Source organism: Chionomys nivalis, chromosome 9, assembly GCF_950005125.1.
Source record: "Chionomys nivalis chromosome 9, mChiNiv1.1, whole genome shotgun sequence".
In the NCBI taxonomy this organism is placed as follows: domain Eukaryota; kingdom Metazoa; phylum Chordata; class Mammalia; order Rodentia; family Cricetidae; genus Chionomys; species Chionomys nivalis.
This window is the reverse complement of record NC_080094.1, coordinates 38,884,679-38,905,632: the sequence shown is the minus strand read 5'-3', so window position 1 is coordinate 38,905,632 and position 20,954 is coordinate 38,884,679. Positions and strand designations below refer to the sequence as shown.

General features: G+C 38.5%; 1 long non-coding RNA gene across 2 annotated transcripts; it reads left to right on the top strand.

Annotated features, from left to right (window-relative positions):
• Window positions 1-1,144: 1,144 nt before the first annotated feature.
• Window positions 1,145-20,103, top strand: LOC130882117 (uncharacterized). 2 transcript variants are annotated; one of them, XR_009057767.1, is made up of 3 exons: window positions 1,145-1,550; window positions 2,309-2,400; window positions 19,875-20,103. It is a non-coding gene; the product is annotated as an uncharacterized LOC130882117 (long non-coding RNA). The 2 variants fall into 2 exon arrangements; XR_009057766.1 differs by lacking the exon at window positions 19,875-20,103 and adding an exon at window positions 3,537-4,107.
• The last annotated feature ends 851 nt before the right edge of the window (window positions 20,104-20,954 follow it).

Here is a 20,954-nt window from a genome sequence, read left to right as displayed (position 1 = left end):
AAAACCAGTTACAGAGTAGATATCATGGCTCAATGTGTAAAGATGCTTTCCATCATGTCTGATATCCTTAATTAAATCCCAGAGACCAACATAACAGAAGGAGAAAACAAACTCCTACAGGTTATTCTCTGACCTCCATATGAGCACCATGGTATACACACATCCTCCTGTACCCATACACATGTTAATAAATGAAAAAAAAAACTAGATCATCATTTCAGACAGGCAAGATTGGAAAAGTTTACTGTAGAACCAGACAGTGGAACTGAAGCACTTGGAAGCAAGTTCATATACTCTTAGTGTCTGATGCTTGAAGAACAGTTCTCCATATTAAGAACAAATGAATTCTCATTTCCTGTAATTCATCATTTTCTCTCGATTGTGCTTCTGTTTAGTTTGTTTCATTTGAGAACCATGCTTGTTATACAACTTTAAGTTTCCCTTGGTGTCCACTTACCTTGTTAAGGTGGCCAGTCATTGTGTTTTCACATGTTGTTAAACCATACAATTAGGTTCAGGAAAACGACTGCCTTCTAACCTCCTGTCTGAAATAGCTCTCTAGCTTGCTTTCTAATTTGAATTTATTACCTTTTATATCTTCATCGAGCTGTGCTTCCAATATTTAATTTCATGGATCTATTGGTCAGGGTCAAATTTTTCTTTTACGTATTTCAATGAAATGAAGGTATTTTAAGTAATTTGAAGAAAAACAGCACATGCAAGAGAAGCAAAAGTTTCAGAATCTTTGCATGTATAAAAATCATTTTTTTTTTATTTCGCCTTCACACTAGATCATTACATTTTTATTTTCTAGGAAATATAGAATTCCATGTAGAATTCTTGCAAATGTATGTTAGCATAGTTTCATTGCCCAGAAGTCTACAGCCCAAGTGAATCACAAAGGGAGTAAGATAAACCCTTGCCGTTTTTCCCAATCGTAAAGCTGGTGATGAAGCAATAGTCCAGATGACTTTTAGTCTCTATTTTGTACTAGTTGGGAAATCAAAGGTTTCATCATATACGTTTCCCCTGGTAGATACTTGGAGAAACCACAAAGTACATTAGCATATTCTGAAATGTCCTTTTCCTGACTACATTTTTCAAAGTCTTAATTGCCTAGTGAGTGAGTGCTTGGGGAATTTGAAAACACATCCTGTGAACAAGAGGAAACGCAGACATGTTGGTCAAGCTGATCATTTTCTTTGTCGATCTCATGCTTGCTTCAGCTGTTGTTGCTACCCTGTACACTCTCTACTTGATAGTTGCCACCGGGGCTTTCATGTTAGCTATTCTTTACATTTTCACAGGAGACATGAGGAAAAACTATAACCTCCGGAAGAACCGCAGCTGGGTGCTGGAATCTAGCAATGCTACAGGGAAACCACTGGCTGAAAACAGAGAGAGAGTCAGCTCCCTGATGCTTCCTGGACACTTTCCAGCCTTCCGGCCCATGGAGAATGAGTCTTCCTTCTAAAGAGACAGAATTCAGTGGAAGAACCATGTGGGAGGACTTCCAGGATGCTGTCAACAGCAAAAAGTGTTTCTCTAAGGTGAGGCTATCAGATGTTTGCCATTTTTTTCCTTAATATGAGTGAAATATGTGACATGCGTGCTTAAGGTGAGAGAGAAAAGCATTTTTTTTTAAGTTTTTACCTTCTATCTCTCAAAATAGAGCCATGGACAGCCCCCGCATGTCTCACAGTAAGGGTTATTACTTAACAACTTGAGATATCCTATCTCAAGTATCAAAAAAGAGAAGAAAAAAGAGATGAACCTTTCAATCCCACCTTCTCTAGCAATGTGGCAAAAAACCTTTGACAGAGGGGAAAGTTTTTTTGTTTTTGTTTTTGTTTGTTTGCTTGCTTTTGAGTTTTGAAACAGGGTTTCTCTGTAGCTTTTGGTGTCTGTCCTGAAACTAGCTCTTGTAGACCAGGCTGGCCTCGAAACTCACAGAGATCTGTCTACCTCTGCCTCCTGAGTGCTGGAATTAAAGGCGTGCACCACCACCGCCCAGCCAGAGGGGAAAGTTTAAGGAAACAGATAGTTTGACCAGATACAGGATTTCCCCCTTGATTCCAAGTGCTGAAGACAATCAGTGCCCTCATGTATGGTGTTTTCAGAACGGCCTTTACAGCACGTGAGTGGAAAAACAAGAGTTTTGTTTCCTAGCTTTGGTGCTTTGAAACAGTGGATGCTGTAATGAAAAACATGTCTGTGTGGTGGAAAGACAGTTCAAATGCTGAAACAACGCTGACTTAGAATTGTTTTTCTTGCTCTATTTCACAGCTTTGGTTCAATTATTTCACAGCTTTGGTTCAATGAAAGCAAAAAGTGTGATTTTGTCTGGCTTTCTGTATGATAAATGTCTACCCTGGGTACCCTGGGTTTGAGATCTTATGGGTAAGTTGGTGTGTTTTATGTTCATACATATAATCTTGGTAGCAAAAGACTCTGGTTAATAGAGTCCATTCGTCAGTCACCATATAACTTCTTAAAGCTAATCCTTGGCGCTCATATATCTCATCCCATTCACGTCTTTTGAATTTTCTGACGTCTTACCTTTTTAAAGCATTTCTTTTCAACAAGCTGAGAAGCAAGTTTCATCTCTCTATAACATTCAGATGAATGACTAACATGAAAAATAGTAAAATGAAAATCAATAAGAAAAGTTAACTTTATTCCACAGTCAGTAAATATCTAAATTCCCAGAAATCAATAAATTCTAATGAGTATGATGCTCTCCAGTCCTAGAGCCCAATATCACCTCCACAGAATAAAGCTGGAAAAATGTGGTTGAATGAGTACAGTTTCTCACAGGGGACTGTAAAATTATCCTCATTACACAGCCTTTAAGTTTGTACACAGATATAGAAGGGGCTGATCCAACTAGTAGAAAATAGTGTACACTGCTAAACCACACCTTAAAAGAATAATCCTAAGTGCCCATCACTTTGCAACTCTAGACAGCATTTTTCAATTCTAAGAAAACTTGACTGTTGTGCAAATAACATTCAAGAAGATTACATAGTCATTTCTACTCCTTGGCATGCTATTAATTCCTGCCCTGACAAAACCGAGAGGACCAGGGAAGTGATTAATAACTCACAGTCTTGATTTTCAAAGTGAAGAAGAGAAAATCACAAACATAAGGGCTTGTCTGAGGTCAGAGACTCTAGGCCAGAATGGAAGGGCAGGGGTAGGAAGATAGCTGTGGAAGGGACAAGATCAGGAGCCCACATGCTAGCCCTGAGTGTGATAAAACTGAAGGGAGACCAGGAAAGGCTTCAAAATGGAGTTGAAAGAGGTTCTGAAAACCAAAGAAGAGTCGACTGTCACTATGGTAACATTCAGGGTTAGTGACTATGGCTGCAACCCAATAAAGGTCCTTGTATGACCTCTGCCATTTGCTCTTGGTCTAAAGGATAAAGTTGATGGAAATATTGTAATTCGAAACAACACCAAAATTGTTCTTCACTTTGACTCCTTTGATGCTGGCCTTCAAGTTCTTCATATTTGTGTTTTACTTCCTTCTTCAGCATTCCCAGCACACCATCAACAGTCCATGGTTCTACCTCATTCCAGATTCTTCTGCAACCAGAGAAGGCACAGCCCCCTTGGTTTCTAGATGGATTCCAGAAACACATATATTCTAAATTCAGTTAGGTGATGATTCATTTCTAAGACTTATGTACCAGTTACTAAAACAGGGGACTATGGGGTCTATTTTATAGTCATTTGACTCAGAGGGACCCCAACAGTTGTCTAATTTGTTTCTCACCCAGATAAGAAATATCTTCTGCAATAGACCCAAGAGAGAACTTCCCAGTTTCTCCAGAGACATTTGCATGAGAGTCTGTTTCTCACAAGGCAGCCTGTTCTTGAGAAGTTCTTTGTAATATCCAGGGAAATCTAAGTCCTGACACGCATGTCTTTGCCCCATTTCTGTTCTGCTATGCAACCCAAAATAAAATTACTTCACTGGAACTCAGATTCAGAGAAGAAAAGGGCGTCTCTCCTCATGGATTTCCACTTACTGCTTAAAGTAGTGAATAGGCTGGCTTTTCATATACAAATAGGAGCGGCTAAAATTATAATGCCCAGGTTATGGTGGTTTTTGTTCTTTTTGTTCTTTTAGTTTTGTTTTGTTTAGTGTATGACCTACCAGGAACTCTCAATGTGTCTTTTCTGACTTTTTGTACATATTTCTTAATCAAGAATTTTGAAAACCTTTCCCTCAAACCTTCTCAAGAACATTTTGCCCTGAAGAACAGAAGTTTGTTAGCACATATGACACTGTTAACAAGTAACTATGATGTACTGCCCCAATTTCACTGCACACTGAAAATTTAATTCAACCTGAATGACTTCCACAGATGTACAAAAATTTTCCGGTGATGTTGCTATTGGGAAGAGCTCACGGGTCTGGCCATTTGGAAAACTGCCAATTTTAGCAATACAATATTTTGTGAAAACAGTAGCTACAACACAGTATTGAGTGATGCTTTCTGTATAGAATGAAGCCCATTTTGTCAAAGGTAGGTTGAAGTGCAGAAAATCTATTGACCAACCCTGGTCAGTAAGATCATCTAAGAAGGAATTGTGGTAGGAAGGAATAGCCCCCATGGGTGGGATTCTATGGTTTCTTCATTACTTTGGGGGAAGTCAGTACAGAATTCTAAATCTCTGGTTGAGAAAGATACACTATCAGAAGACAAAGAGAAAGTCTTGAGTCCTAGAGTACATGCCTACATGTCTCTCTTTTTGATTCTGCTTCTGGTGACCTTTCTAATGCTACATAAGCCTTTGGACTCGGTAGTCTCATTAAGATTTTGACATCATTTGTTGGCAGCTTGTGTTGACTCAGTGCCTCCCTGGACTTCATTGCCCAATCTGCAAAGGAAGGCATATGAAGCCAACCTCTTAAATGGCTCTTTAAGGTCTAAGCGCTGCAATTTCAGCAAGAAAAGTGAGTTTTAAAATATGAAGCCAGGTCATTGCACACGGAGTTTATACAAGACTCTCTTAGCATCTTGATGAGAAATGGGAGCCCCTGGTGATCAGGTAGATGTTTCTAGGAATGTTTATGGACCATGTCATTAGCCTTTCCTGGCCTACTATTTTGTTACTTTGGGTATATATTGAGCTCTTCTTTGAGACTTACTAAACTAGCCAGTATAGGCAAAACAAAGATCCCTTGTCATTTGGCTTCAGAATACCTTTACTGTGTTTCGTAATACAAAAGGATCAGTGCCCATACCCGGATGAGATACCTATGAGAAGTAAACCAACTAAGCAAAAAAAAAAAAAAAAAAAAAAAAAAAAAAATTACCTTTTAAAAAAAAAAGGGTAAATTTCAAAGTTTCAGTTTGACAGTTTTAATTTTATCTGTTTTCAATATCCCTGTGTTCTGAATGACAAAATTAATCCAGGCTGTCCAATTGATTTACATTGCAAATCATATCTCTTATGTTTTAGAAGACAGATTTTGTTAAAAGCAAATGAATGGCTTTGGCAATGATTTCTGGATAAGACACCCAAAGCCTACGCAAAAAAAAAGTAAAAATAGATAAATTAGGCTACCTTAAATTAAAAATGTCTGTGCATCAAAAGACATAATTAAGAGTGAGAAGGCAACCCATATAACTTGGAAGAATATCTTCCAATTATCTATCTGACAATGTTTGGACTCCAAAATGCATAAAATACCCCTGATGTTAATAACAACAACAAACCAACTTACTAATGGGGAAAATGTTTTAATCATTATTTCCCCAAAAGAATACACAAACGGCCAATGCCGACATGAAAAGATGCTCCACGTTATTAGTCACTGTGAAAATTCAAATCCAAACCCTAATGAGATAGTGTCCAATAGCAATTAGGAGAACAAAATTAAAGATAAGAAAAATAAGAGATGTTAACGAGGATGAGTAAAACCTGGAAAAATTGGAGCCGTGTACCGTTGGTGGGAATGTGGAATGGGGTGGCCTCTGTGGCTTCTCAGAATAACAAAAATAGAATTATCACGTGATCCAGCAGTTCCACTTCGCCTGTACACTAAAAATCATTCAAAGCACAATTTTAAAGAAGAATTTTCTCTCCCGTGTTCATAGCTGTGTAGTCACAAAAGTGAATGAATGACAGTAACTTGAGTGTGTACAGATAACATTGGAATGAACAGATAAAATGTAGTGCATACATTCAATATAATATTGTTCAGTCTTAAAAAGAACCTTCTGTATATTAAAACATGAATCAAGCTTGAGGATGTTAAAGAAAATAAACCCCAATTATAAGAAGACAAATTATTTCATGTGATTACACTCATATGAATTCTCTAGCCTTGTCAGATTTATAGAAAGAAAGTGGTGGTTGCCTGAGGTTTGGTAAAGGAACAGGGCTCATTTTGCACAACACAAGGAGTTCTTGAGAAGGATGGCAGTGATTGTGCCATGATAAATGTCAATGTGCTTAAGGTCACAGAATGGTATTCCTAAGCATGGAAATGTATGTGCTGTATACTTAACATAGCTAAAAATAACGATGAAAAGGAAATAGAAGAATTATAATCCTGTCACAATTTGATTTGGTTTCTGAAATAACATATAAGATAATGTAAGAATCAAAATGTTTTTAATTTTGCATGACTATAAAAACTAGACTAGTTGGGCAGTAGTGGCACACACCTTTAATTCTAACAGTTGGGAGGCAGAGGCAGGCAGAACTCAGTGAGTTCAAGGCCAGCCTGGTCTACACAGGCAGAACTGTTACACAGAGAAACCCTGTCTCAAAAAAAAAAAAAAAAAAAAAAAAAAAAAAAGCAAAACTAGACTATAGGGAAAGATGTTCACCACAGAGAAAAAAAATAAAGAAAAAAAATCCAAATTTACATATAGTATTATGCCCAATTATATCACGGACTGTGCCAAGAACTCTTAAGAGACAATTATTATGTTTAGGATAAAAGCCTATAGCGAAAAAACACTTAAGGAAAACATCCCTAAGTGGTTGTAATATGTAGGCAAGTTAGTCACACTGTGGTAATTTGGCTTATTTTGGCTCTTATAACCATAAAATGTCTCCATTGGCTGCCAATTTTTCATGGTAAGTCATTCACTAAGTCCGCAATGGAAATCCTATAAATGTGTATTAAAGTGTCTTCAGTGAATTGAAAACAACTGCTAACACAATTCAATGCTTAATTGCTTGATTTGCTTTTAGCAATATGAGTCAGAACTTCACTTTCTGTTTCAATACAATTAATTTTTAAAGAAGTATTGAATTACTTTTAAGAGAACATAACCATAGCATGAGACTTTTACCTAAAGACATATGCTAAAAGACACTGGAACAAAGACTACTGCAACAAAAAAATGCCACAGAATATTCTCTACCATGTGATCATTGTTTTCAGAGTCTCTCCAAACAGGTGGGAACAGGTAGTTTTGCTTTTTTTTTTTTTTTTTTTTTTTGAGACAGGGTTTCTCTGTGTAACAGTTCTGCCTTTGTAGACCAGGCTGGCCTTGAACTCACTGAGTTCTGCCTGCCTCTGCCTCCCAACTGTTAGAATTAAAGGTGTGTGCCACTACTGCCCAGCTAGTCTAGTTTTTATAGTCATGCAAAATTATGTTATATATTATGTTATATATCATGTATATAATTGCATGCACATATTAACAATTCATGGTAATACATATTATATTGTTAATACTAATTGTCAGCTTGACTGGACTGGGAAATTAAATGAGATTAGTCAACCATGTGCCTGAGGGTGTCTATGAGAACCTTTTCAGAGATGGCTACATAATGAAGGCTCTGACCTCTTGAATGCTTTAATCCATTGATGTATTCAAATTTTGAATCCCTGCTTAGAAGAAGTCTGTCAGGAAGAAAGGACTTTGAAGTTTATACCTTGCCCTTCCTGCTTTACTCTGTGTGCTATGACATAAGCTCCTCTGCCATGGTCTCATCACCATAATGAACCCTCTGAAATAGTGAGCAAAAGAGAACTTTCATTCCCTAAGCTGTTTCCATTGGTGATTTGGCCAATTAATGATAAGACTAACACATAACCATATTCTCCAAGATTTGGATTCACTGTTTCCTTTCAAGATGAAGGCAAGGAAGCCTAAATTTCTAAGACCAACCTCTTCATCTTACCACATAAATTCTCCATATCTCCATGTACATGCTCTAAAATCAGGTAGATTGTATCTAAAACCCTACTCAACATTATCGACTTGCCTCACCTTGTGGTAAATAGACTTAACATAATTATATTGAACATTGCTAGGCTTATTTCCAATACAGAACTTGAAATATACCTACTTTAGTCTTTGTGACATTTTTTCCTTGATTCCAAGTAAAGAAATCAGATCTGGTTTCTATGGGAAAAAAATTAAAAGACGACAACAACAACAAAACCAACATTTTAAAATCTTGCCTTTTGTAGCATGTTTCAAGAGTAGAGATTGTTTCATTGTGTGCCCACTCATTTCTTTCCTCTACTCCTATCACTCAGGATACTGTGTAAGTATCCTCGAAGAATATGAGGGTCTTGGTGAGCAGAATAAGGTTTTAGGGCAGGAAATATCCTGGATACATCATTGGTTAATTCTTAGGCAACTTCTGAAAACTCACAAGTAAAAAATGTATTTAGTAAAACCTACATGAGTAGGCTATTTATATTTTTGTGTTGATTAAATAAAACATTATATAAAATAATGAATTAAAAAAAAGTAAATTGATTTATAAATTTCTAGACTATAGTCTCCAAGGTTCTATTTGTCTACCACTATGTTTTTGTTTTTGTTTTTGCTTATTTTGATTCTCTCTAATAGTCAGGTGCCATTAAGAGTAGAGCGTTGTTTTTTTTTTTACGGATAAATGACAAGTAATGTTTCTAAATTAAAACAGCTGTTCCTTGAGACTAACAAGTTATTTATAAATATATAGATTATAAAAAATATGACAATTTGTATAATTATTCAAGTTCAGTTTCAGTAATTTTTAGCTGCCATCATTTTCAAAATTTCAAGTTTCTTTTATAATCCCTGTTAACAGATACTAACCACAAAAAAGATAATCTAACAAATCATGCAGTCAAGTATCTCAATAAATACTTCAGGGCATACTTAGACCAACTAACAGGTGTGAAAAAGTAAGAACTGATAACATTTTCCACTCTAGTTTATGTGTGAATGGTTTCCTAAATGTGAAAAAGAATGAGGAACATATAATCTAGAAATGTTTTAGCTTGAGTTTTGATATATAACAGTTTCCCCGCAGAATATCTTTATGAGTTACTGTGATTTCAAGTAATTGTTCATCCCAACGAGTTCAAAAGGAACAAATCACAGATTTCCTTGCAAATGCGATTCATGTCTCCAAAACAGGCCTGGTGAATTTAAACACATACGTTGAAAAACACTTTTTGTCCCAAGAGAGCATATGCCTTGCAGCTTGACTTATTTAACTGGGAAACGTTTGCAATATGTTGGGGAGAATAGTATAGACACAGGTCTTAAGGAACAGTTACTGTGTTTATATGCTCACAAATCACCGACTTATCTATTGATCATCAAAAGAAAATGAACAATTTCTAAAAATGGACATGACTGCAATAAAAGCTTTTAGCAGCTGTATAAATTCAACGTTTCTTAAGTTGAACTAGTGTTATATAAAATATGAGTTTTTCCAAAATGTTTCATCTGGAAATAAAGACTTGTAGAGTTTATAAATTGCTATGCATTAATTTGTAATGGTCTTGGTGCCCAGGAGATACCAAGGTTTCAATGTGGAAGTGCTTGCTTCTGTCACAGAATAAAGCCCACTAAAGCCTCTGAAAGAAGGGCTGCAGACTTCAGCCCAGCCTTTTATGAAGCTTATTATTATTGTTGTTGTTGTTTTATTAGTATTACTATTATATTTTTCATTAGTTAAAACAGCTTCAAATCTAAGTATATTTTTATTGTATTTTCTCCAAGCCCCTACAGATCCTCTCCTCATACCTATCCACCTAACCTTATGTTCTTTCTCAAAAAAAGAAACAATTCTTGGGTGACCTAGAGCCTGAGACTAGATAACCCAGGGATCTAGGGTAAAACTAAATAACATTTCCCTATCCTATAGCCATACTAATGAATATCTTGCATATCAACATAGAATCTTCATCTGGCGATGGATGGAGATAGAGACAGAGACCCACATTGGAGCACTGGACTGAGCTCCCAAGATCCAAATGAGGAACAGAAGGAGGGAGAACATGAGCAAGGAAGTCAGGACCATGAGGGGTGCACCCACCCACTGAGACGGTGGGGCTGATCTATTGGGAGCTCACCAAGGCCAGCTGGACTGGGACTGAAAAAGCATGGGATAAAACCAGACTCTCTGAACATGGCGGACAATGAGGGCTGCTGAGAAGCCAAGGACAATGGCACTGGGTTTTGATCCTACTGCATGTACTGGCTTTGTGGGAGCCTATCATGTTTGGATGCTTACCTTCCTAGACCTGGATGGGGGGGGCTGAGTGTGTCTGTGAGCAGAATGCTGCAGCTTGCTTGCTGGCAGGGACCTTGAAACGCCACAGAGTTGTTGCAATAAACATGGCTACAGCCGCCGGTACCTCTGCCATGAGGCTGGAAACCTAAGGAATGGGCTGAATCCAGCCATCAAAGCCATGGCTTTAGTCCTACTGAGATTGCCTGGTAAATTAAAGACTCATATGATCAGAAAAACAGAGAGAGATACAGTAAAGAGAGTGTCAAAAACAAAGAAAACTTCTAAATGATTTACACTGTGTTAAAAATATATGCAGGCTAAAAGTTAAAGTTCTTAAAAGTAAAAAAGGAAGAAAGAAAGTAGTTGGGTGTGGTAGTACACACCTTTAATCCCAACACTTGGGAGGCAGAGGGAGATTGACCTCTGTGATTTCAGGGTGTGGTAGCACAAGCCTTTAATTCCAATGCCTGGGAGGCAGAGACAGAAGGATCTCTGAGAGTTCAAGGAGAACCTGGTCGACAGAGTTATTCCAGGTCAAAGATATACAGAGAACCTGTCTCAAAAAAAAATAAATAAATAAAAGTAAAAATAAACAAAATAGAGGTTAAAATAAAGCTGCACAAAGATGGCACAAAGATGGAAAATACACAGATAATCTTGATACTATATGCTATTATGCTCTGTTTGAATTGTTTGATTGCTGAGGAAGGAGCAACAGCTGCTAAAAGATATTTGTTTATAAATGCTACTGAACTAATCCAACATAGATATTTTGAAAATACCTTGACTTCAGAATTTGGATCTAAGGATATGATACTTTGGAAAAGAGTTTCTTCTTTTGTTTTCACAGAGGATGAGACTCTTTGGATTACTTCTATCACAATATGGTATGATAGACCGCGCCCTCCTGAAAGGTTGCTGTGAACACCTTCAAAAAATTACTTTGCTCAACTGCCGACTGAGATGAACCTAGCACACAGGTTAACCCATAAACGATCTGAATAACAGCGCCCCCATTCAGCAGAAAGCAGTTTGGGGAGAAATAACTGCGCCCATATTCCCAAATACTGTTTATAAATGTTCTTTTACATTTAAAGGGGGATATGATATAGATATGAATAATTTGCATTGATATGAATTTTGCTTTAGTGATTTAAATTTAAGGTCAATTTTGTTATATGTATATATATTTTTGATATTGATTAGGGTATTGTGATTGTGAAGTTCATTTAAAAATGTAATGTATATAGGTTGTTAATAGATAATCATAATAGTCAAGTTTGAAGTCGTGTTAGTTAGATTTTCTAGATGCACATAGATATATTTTAGATAGACATTCTTCATATCTTTCAAAGACTACAGAATATGGCATTAATGTTTTAATAACTTAGGTTTTTTCATGACAATGAGACATGTCTGCTCCTGGCAGCACCAATCTACTTCAAGAAGAAGATGGGCATTGAAGATGGGCATTGAAGAGGATACTTATGGAGTTTGATAGCTATTTGGGCAAGAAACTGCTCTTGCCTGGACTATTGCATAAACTGGACACAGAGAACCTTCAGAGAGAGAGGACTGCTGAAATTGCCTAAAGGTGAGATGACCTTTTGGGATTCCTGATTCATGAGTCTGTGACATTCTGCAGGACACAGCAGATAGTGACTGAACTGCCTTTGAAATTTCCTGCTTCATGGAAATGTCTGCTGGAAACTATGGACCTGTAGGCTGAAGATGGATGCCCCAACGGTACAGAGAAACTTTGGGTGACTGTCAAGGCAGCGAGATGTCTCTGTCATTTCTAGAGTTTGAAAGTTGCTTACTTCTCATTTACTTAGATAATATATCTTTCTGGAGTCTTTGATGGAGTTGAAGAATAGTTATTTATAGTTTTAGTTTTCCTTTGTTATGATAAAAGATAAAGTAGATGTAAATATTGTAACTGTAATTCTTGCTTGATAACTGTTTTGTTATATGTAATTTTGCTGTTAAAGTTAAGGCCTTTCTTTTTTTTTTTTTGTTTAAACAGAAAAAGGGGAAATGATGGAGGAAGGTCATTGGCTAATAAAGAAACTGCCTTGGCCCATTTGATTGGCCAGCCTTTAGGTGGGTGGAGGAAACAGAACAGAATGCTGGGTGGAAGAGGAAGTGAGCTCAGATGCCATAGCTCTGTTCCCCGGGGCAGACGCGATGCAGCCAACTGCCAGGTCAGACATGCTGAATCTTTCCCGGTAAGCGCATCTAGTGGTGCTACACAGATTATTAGAAATGGGCTAAATTAATACGTGAGAATTAGCCTAGAAGAGGCTAGATATAATTGACCAGGCAGTGTTTAAAAGAATACAGTTTGTGTGTTGTTATTTCGGGGCATAAGCTAGCCAGGCGACTTAGGAGCTGGGGTGGCAGGAACACAGCCCGCAGCTCCTACTACAATGGAGAGGTTCTTAAGGAGAGCACAGGATTTGGAGGCAGTCCTGCTTCCAAGCCCCTCAGCTCCTACCCAAGCTCCATGACCTGGGGGAGTTTCTTCAGTTTCCTGAAGTCCAGCTTTCCTCAAATGAAAATAGGACATAGAGAACAACTATATCCCAATAAGGTTCTAATACTTAGAGAATATAGTGCATATTAAATGTGTACTATACAGTAGGAGCTCAAAACTAGCCAGTTCTTAGTGAGGCCATCTACAGATCGTGATAAGTTCTCAGCTCTCTAGGTTTTTGAATCTCCACACAAACCTTAGCTGTAAATTTTGACATGCAGCCACATTCTATTCTGAGTATCTGAGCTTTGCTCTTGGAATTTTTCATCAGTTGTACTACTAAGGAATATTACACAGAGATTTTTGTGATCACATAATCTAAGCAGAATTCTTTTCATTGTGTTGAAATTTCACTGAAATCAAGTGGTGATAAGCAGTCAACGTGATGTATTGCATTTTTCTCATTCTCTTCAGCATTTTCAGTTTGATTTTATAGTTACCAGTCAAGCTCTAAACCCTGTGCAGATGCCTGGAAAGTTCTGTGACCTTGGTCTTGTGTATGTGGGTCCTAATAGAGGAATTAAGAGCCTCGAACAACATCACAATCCATTTGCTTATGCTGGACAAAATTTAATTTTGTATGTGTTCCAAAACACAATTATCTTTCTGTTATTACATAGGCTTTTTCCCATTACCCCTGATTATAAATGATGCTGCAATGTGTGATCTTAAATATAAACCTTTTGTGATACAATAGGAAGAATTTCTTTAGAATTAATTCTCCAAAGTAGGATTTCTGCCAAGTGTGTGAGGGTCAGGAAGGCTCCTTAACATAGATGGTTAACAGAGATGGTCATTGTTTCTCAAAATGCTCTTGCTCACAATGAATGAAATTTAAGTGTACATTTTATTTCCTTATTACCAGGGGAGAAAAGGGTGGTGGTAGTACCCTTTTAGTAATGGTCCCAAATAACAGTCACTGGGAACACTACCCTTGGAAGGGATTCTGTGCCACTGAGTTCCTATGAGAATGCACTGGTATAAAGTAAGACCAATGTACTTGGTCCCCTCTGCACAAGCCGGATTCCTTTTGGCTTTCTCAACAATGCCATGATAAAGGGAAGGGAAGCTTCTACCAGAAAACAGACAGATAAACTGCTCGATCTTAGGCATTTTGACTCCAAAATTGTGATCTAAACTTCTTTTGAAATTATTTGGCTTCAGATATTTCATCACAGCAAAAGAAAAGGCACTGATACATTTTATATTAACACAGATGACATAAAGTAATGAATAGTACAGCTATAAATAGATTATAGAAGATGAAGATCAACGAGTCAGGGTAGCTTTGCTGGTGCATAAACTGAGAGAAAGAACTTTGAGATATGAAGTTGTTATGGAAGTAGGGGTGGTTCGACCTAAAGGAGGAGACAGATGGCAAGAAGTCAGGACAAAGCCGCAAGCAAGAAGAGAAGGGAGTGTGTCACTCAGCACGCCTCAGTAGCATGGAGGTAGGAACGCTTCTGGGCACACATGTGTGTCTACTCTGTGGTGACCAATTATTCCAGGTGTCCCACTGACATCACTTAGAATTTCTGGTAGTTCTAAAATATACCACGCTTTTTATTTAAAAAAAAAAAAAAAAAAAAGAAAAAGACAGGGAAGTTGTAGAAGGGACATAGCTAGATGAAGAGTTCCTGGCGCCTGAAGGCTACTGAGAGGAGAATTGATCTTCCTCAGAGGGGAGCCCCTAAATGCTTACCCACATCCAAGTGTTAGGCCCTAAAAATAGACATGGAGGCAGCACTAAATGGACTCAGTAGGCTGCATTTATTTATACATTGATTTGCATAACAATATTTATACATATGTACATAACCACAATAATTAAAGAAAAAGAATTTGTTGAGCAGAGGATGGGAATGTGGGAAGGGTTGGAGGGGAAGAAGGGAGAAAAGATGCAGTCCTGTTTTAATGAAACTTTTAAAAAATTAAAGTATTTATTTGTATTTTAGAAAGTATTCTATTTACTAGATATTTAACCTAGTTGACAGTCAGAACTACTTGTCTTGCTCTTAATCAGTCTGGACATATTGGGTATTCAGCAGGACAGTTGCTGATGCAAATCTTATGTTTCCTTGGCAATGAAACATTAAAAAGGGCAGGTTACTCATTCAGGGAGAAGCCAGGAAATTCAAAAACAAATTGTTTTCAATTTTTTTATTTGGAAATACATTATAAATGAACCAAATAGATACCATGTTTTCTACCAGTAATTGGGCTTTGAAAAACCAAAGATGATCAGCGCCTTCTTCCCAGCAATCTCACATCCTTCCTGTCTTTGCCTTTGCTGTGCTGCCTTGGTTCACTGCCTCCCTTCTTTCTTCACTCCAGACTAAGAAAGCCATCCAGTCTTGTTATCTTCCTTCCTAGGTGACCTTGCACAGTAACCGTCTTCTAGACCACCAATAAAAATATTAGCCCCCACACAGTGAGTTCATACTGTTTTCTTTCCAGACCATTGAGCCGATTTTATGCTGTGATTGTCTAATACCTTTGTCCCCTCCCTTGAACACCCCATGTTGGTCAGACCCCGTTTGCTCTTTAGTATTCTGAAGCATCTGCTATGTCATCAAATTAACTTTTTGAAAAAATCTATTTTAAAGAAAGTCATTCAGGTTAAATACTTGAATATTTTACATAGAATATTAAACATTAAGTTAGCATTGCCAATCCAATTCCTGTATACACTGGGTTGCAGTAAAGATAATCACGATTCCCAGTCTTTTAGGTACACTCTTGAGTTTTAATTGATGAGACACTGTCAGTGATCAAGACGGTATCTTAATGAAGGGAGTAATGCTCTATTATGCATTAATTAGAACTTGCCAGGAGAACTGATGAAAGGCAGCCCGGTCCGCAAGCCGCCCGACACCCCCACCTTATCTAGCGCATAGATGTAGATAAGCTAGCTTCTAATTCAAATAAGCAGCAAGAGAAACAGAATCATTTGATGCTCGAAAAGTGTGAGTCACCCTATTGATCTCCATCTGCCATGGTGACTAATGTAGTTTCCTGGGACTGATGACCAGAAGAAATAAGGAATTCCTCATAGTACACTGTGGGTAAAATGCCACTTAAACCACCTGCTACAGCATGGATTTTTCTTTATAAATACATAAGCAAATGACCTTTCCACACCAAAACTGCATTGTGTTTTGCTCGCTTATCTTTGCAGCCAGTTGTCATTTCCCAGATGCACACAAGAGACATGTGCTTCTTTAAAGAGTGAATGAATATGCAATGCCATCATCTTTTCCTGACCACAGTGCCTCGACCCTCTCTTTCTTGCCCCATGAATATTTATAGTTTATTTGTGAAGGAAAAGTCCTCAGCATCTTCTAGAAAATTTGATGGCGCTTGTCTTTCCTAGCAGGAATGGTTTTTCTCCTTAATTTCAGTTTTAGATTTGTTTATTTCTTTGTAAAGGGGAGGTAAAATTTATTTCCTCATTATAAAAAACACACAAATAATGGACATCTCCTTCTCCTGAAAATGGTGTGTTGAGATCATAGCTCAGCTTGTGAGGGCTGCCACCTTCTACTTGGTGTTCCTCAGTGATAAACGCAGGGAGGTTCAAGGTTTGATGGGGGATGGATTTAGATCTCCCCATGAGTCTCATGCTGGAATTTCTGATATGATCTCCTTCCAAAATTATATGCTCAACTGCAATAAAAGGTTGAGAGGTAGAGGGATCATAATCACTGCACATCTATCCTTGAAATTGAGTATGGAATATGTACCATAACCCACTTTACCCATAAAAGCATTAGAAAATAGAAACAGATAGATAGAAAAATAAATATGATAAAAACCAAACATGGTGGTACAAGCCTAAAATCCCAACAGTTGGAGACTCTGGCAGGAGAATCAAAAATTTGAGGCCAGCCTCTACCAACCAGAATAGATACAGTAAAGCGGGAGCAAAGTTAATAGAGCCTGATACTAGCTTCTTAAAAGAAACTCACAAAATGTACCCTAGGTGTTTGAGGCTGAGAAGCATCCTATCTGTGTGAGGTAAGTAATACCTGAGCAGGCAGTTAAGAGAAACAGAACAGCTGTAGCACCTGGAGGCTAAAGACCAACTAAATTGAGATGGCATGAACTATGCCATCATTATTTTCATGGTTAGTTTATTCTAAGTCATCCAAATAGCCATCCGTGTGTGAATAACAAAATTCAAAACAAACTTAGAAATACCCACGAGGTACGAGGAGGGCCATAAAACTCCAAAGGTGTGTATTTAGGACAATACAGCCTCAGGAAAAACAGAGCCATAACCCTGAAAGCTCAGTATTAGAGAGAATACACATTTTATTGAATGACACTGTAGCACATTTGGTGAAAAGTCTTTGGAACTTAATATAGCTCGAACTATCAAAAATCCCCGGACACTGAAAACTGTTTTTTCAAAATGTCTCAGCCAGCGAAACTCGAGCATTGTTATTACTGTAGGAAATAAAGGTAAAAATAAATGCCCATCTCCTTTACCGGTCTAGGCATGGTCCCAGAAGATCCCCCTTCACTGCTCAACTGCAGAAGAGAGCAATGGAGAAGGCGCACTCTTGCTCAGCCATGATTTCTCTTGCTACCCTAGGATGCTGGAAACATTTCACTTGTCTCATCTGTCACTCCCTGTAGTTCACTTGCGTGGACTATTTGTGAAACTCCTACTTTCTTGTACTGTTCATAAGTGTGATCAGTGGTATCTTAGAAACCCAGGGTTCCCAGCAAAGCCTCACCAAATGCTGCATTAAAAGCCACTTCCCAGAATCAGCAAGTCCTCGTGAAATTTATAGCAGCAACGGTAAGCACCATCGATTCCAAAGAAAGGTGAAAAGTCATTGAAAATTGACCACTGTCTGGAACTAGAATGTTCATTAGGGTTTGAAAATATTCAGAAAGAATTCCAAAATCTAGATTTATGAGTATTTGTTCATACAAATGGTCTAGCAGGCAGCATATTCTTTCCTTTTTTAACTTACGCACTTTTGTTCACATTAAGCCATGATTTTAGTACCAACATCTGATCTGGGGAAGAATATAAAAAGTTATTGGCAGAAGGGTAGGGATATGTGGCCATGGGTAGCATAAGGTTCCCTGAAATTGAGCTTGTGTGTGCAAATGGGAAGGTTCCTTTGCACAGTTCCACCTTAGATCCTGAAATAGAGGGCTGGGCAGAACAAAAGAAACAGTGTGTTATGCAGTCCAGTCACACCATGGCCTGTGGAGCTTGTCCTCCTAGGGCATCTCTGAGCAACGATACAGAATAGAGCACAAAAGCATACATTGTGGAGCTGGGGGGATGGCTGAGGGGTCATGGGCATATGCGGCTCTTGTGGAGGACCCAGGTTTGGCTCCCAGCATCCACTTGACAGCTCACAAAACACTGCCACTTCAGTTCCAAGACATCTGACACCTTCTCCTGGCCTCCATGGGAATAAGAAATGCAATTGGTATACCTGCTTGTTGGGAAAATATCCATAGACATACAATAAGTGACTTTAAAAGTTTAAGTCCTAACCAGAAGGACAGAAGAGAATAGAAATTGCTCATCTGCATTCTTGTTCGAAGAATCTCCCAGCCAATGTTCGTGACTCTGCACTTTGAGAATCGTACACATTAAACACAGCTGAGGAGAGAAGGATGGCTCAGGGGTTAAAGTTACTTATTGTTCTTTCAGAGGACCAAGGTTCAGTTTCCAGCACCCAAACGATGACTTAAAACTGCTTGTAATTACCCTTCTATGTGATGTGACACTCCCTTGTGGCCTCTCCAGGCGCTGCAAGTACAGAGCGCGCATAAAAACAAACATTAACAAACCCATATATATAGATAAAAATAAATACTTTTCTAAAGGAATGACTAAGTGGTGTGTAGAAGCAATTAACCAGACCCCCAGGAAAGAAAGCAGCTGTGCCTACTTGATAAGATGCGACACTTTCTCAATGTCGGTTGTTGTAAAATGGTGACCCAGAAGATGTGAGCTGGGGCACAGGAAGACTATACACTGGCTTTTAGAAGCACGTAGGACGGGTGCAAATCCATCTGTTCTGGAAATCATTAGCTCAGAGCTGAATGCATCACTTCTGGACAAGAGTCGGGAAAGGGAACCTCTAGAACAGACGAACAGCTGTCCTGGAGGTAAGGCTCTGGTGGAATGAGTTAGAGAGATGAAGAGGCAGGAGAATCAGGTTGTGTCCTTGTCTTGGATCACGCTACACCTCTCTATATGCTTCTATCACAGACAGGCATGGAGGGGGTGTATCCTGTATCTTTCTATATGTGGGACTGATACTCAGCTGCAGCTTATTTTAACTTGGGAGTTCTGACAGAGCAACACCATCTGCCAGCCATTTTATCTGCACACAAATTAAATTTCTTTAGTGCCTTGGGTGCTCTGACTTTATACACTTTAGGGAAAGATACTAGGTTCTTAGTCCACCACCTGGCTTAGCTTAGGTCCTCTAAAGTTCAGTCTTGAGATAAGGCATGGGTTCAGTTATGTTATTAGTGAGCCCATGGAGAGAACTGCTTCAAGGGAGTGGAAAAGCGAGGCAGTCATAAGACATGTGATTGTAAAAATAGTTCTATTTACTTTTGGGGTGCTGGGGGTTGAATTCAAGAGCGCACACATGTTTGAACATCTGCTCTCACACAAATCCACACCCTTAGCAAAGACACTCAATAAAATGAGCAAACAAGCCGGTTGCTGCCATTACAAGGTTTCTCTGAGTGTGTCCCGTGGAGTCACAGAGAAGCTGGAGTACGTGTTCACTGCGGTCAGTCACTGGTTGCAGGCTGGTAGTGGCACCATTAAAGCCCTTCACATTTTCAGGTGGTCATGCTGGTGGCAGAATGAACTCACTGTGGGAAAAGCCTCCAGGTGGAGTCACAGCAGAAAAGAGATGAGCAGTGGATCCGGAAACTGGCTAAGAGGACCATCAGGGCATCAAGAGCATTTCCCGTCTACTCTGAGACAGTCTGTCAAATGATGAGCCTCTTCAAACGTACAGACAGCAACAACTTTCTCCTGGCATCTAACTGAGATTTTTTTTTTTGTTGTTGTTGTTAAACTTTATAGACCCAAAGTTCACACTGACATCCTGTCTTCTTGATGAAAATCCCCTTACTGCTGTTAGAGAACAAACCTGGAAGGAAACCAACAGGCTCATTGCTCTGGCAACTGAAGGATGTAAAGTAACAACTGTTTGGCTTGGTTCCCGTAATGAACACATGGAAATAGTTGGATTTTTTGTTATTTTTTTTTTTGCACTAATCATTGCTCTGGCCCATTACCAATTTGGAAACCGTCAAAGATGAATTTGTTCTGATGATAAAGCCAGATGCCAATGTTTGAAAATGTGAATTTGGCCAAGGACAAAGCCTGGGAAGGCCACAGAAAGACAGAACCTCTTCCACAGCATGACAAATACAATATGGCCACACCTGAACATTTTCCATCATCAGAATTATGGGAGCATATCTCTTCTGTGCCTTGCTGCAGACTGGGTGCACGGGCCCATCCCTTCACCTAGGTAACGTGTCTTAAATAGGCACTATGCCATATTTGCATGTGAGACTCTTAACGAGTCATTTTTTGGGAGGGATGCTGCCATTCCTCTAGGTCTTTGAATAAACCGGGACAGCCTTTAATGAAGAAGTAAGGAAATAACTTTCTGCTCTACATTTCTGAAGGTTACTATATTATTTTTTCCAATAGAAAAGGAACTTTAAGTGTGTCACTGTGTATAGAAATATGAGTATGCAAAACTATGTAAATATTATTGCAATTATCTTAAAGTGAGCAATCCTAACGACGGCCATGAATAGAACGAAAGAGTATGCTATTCTAAAATAAAATAGATATGGACATGGAAAAATAGGAATGTGAAGGTGTTAATCTTTTAACAAACAA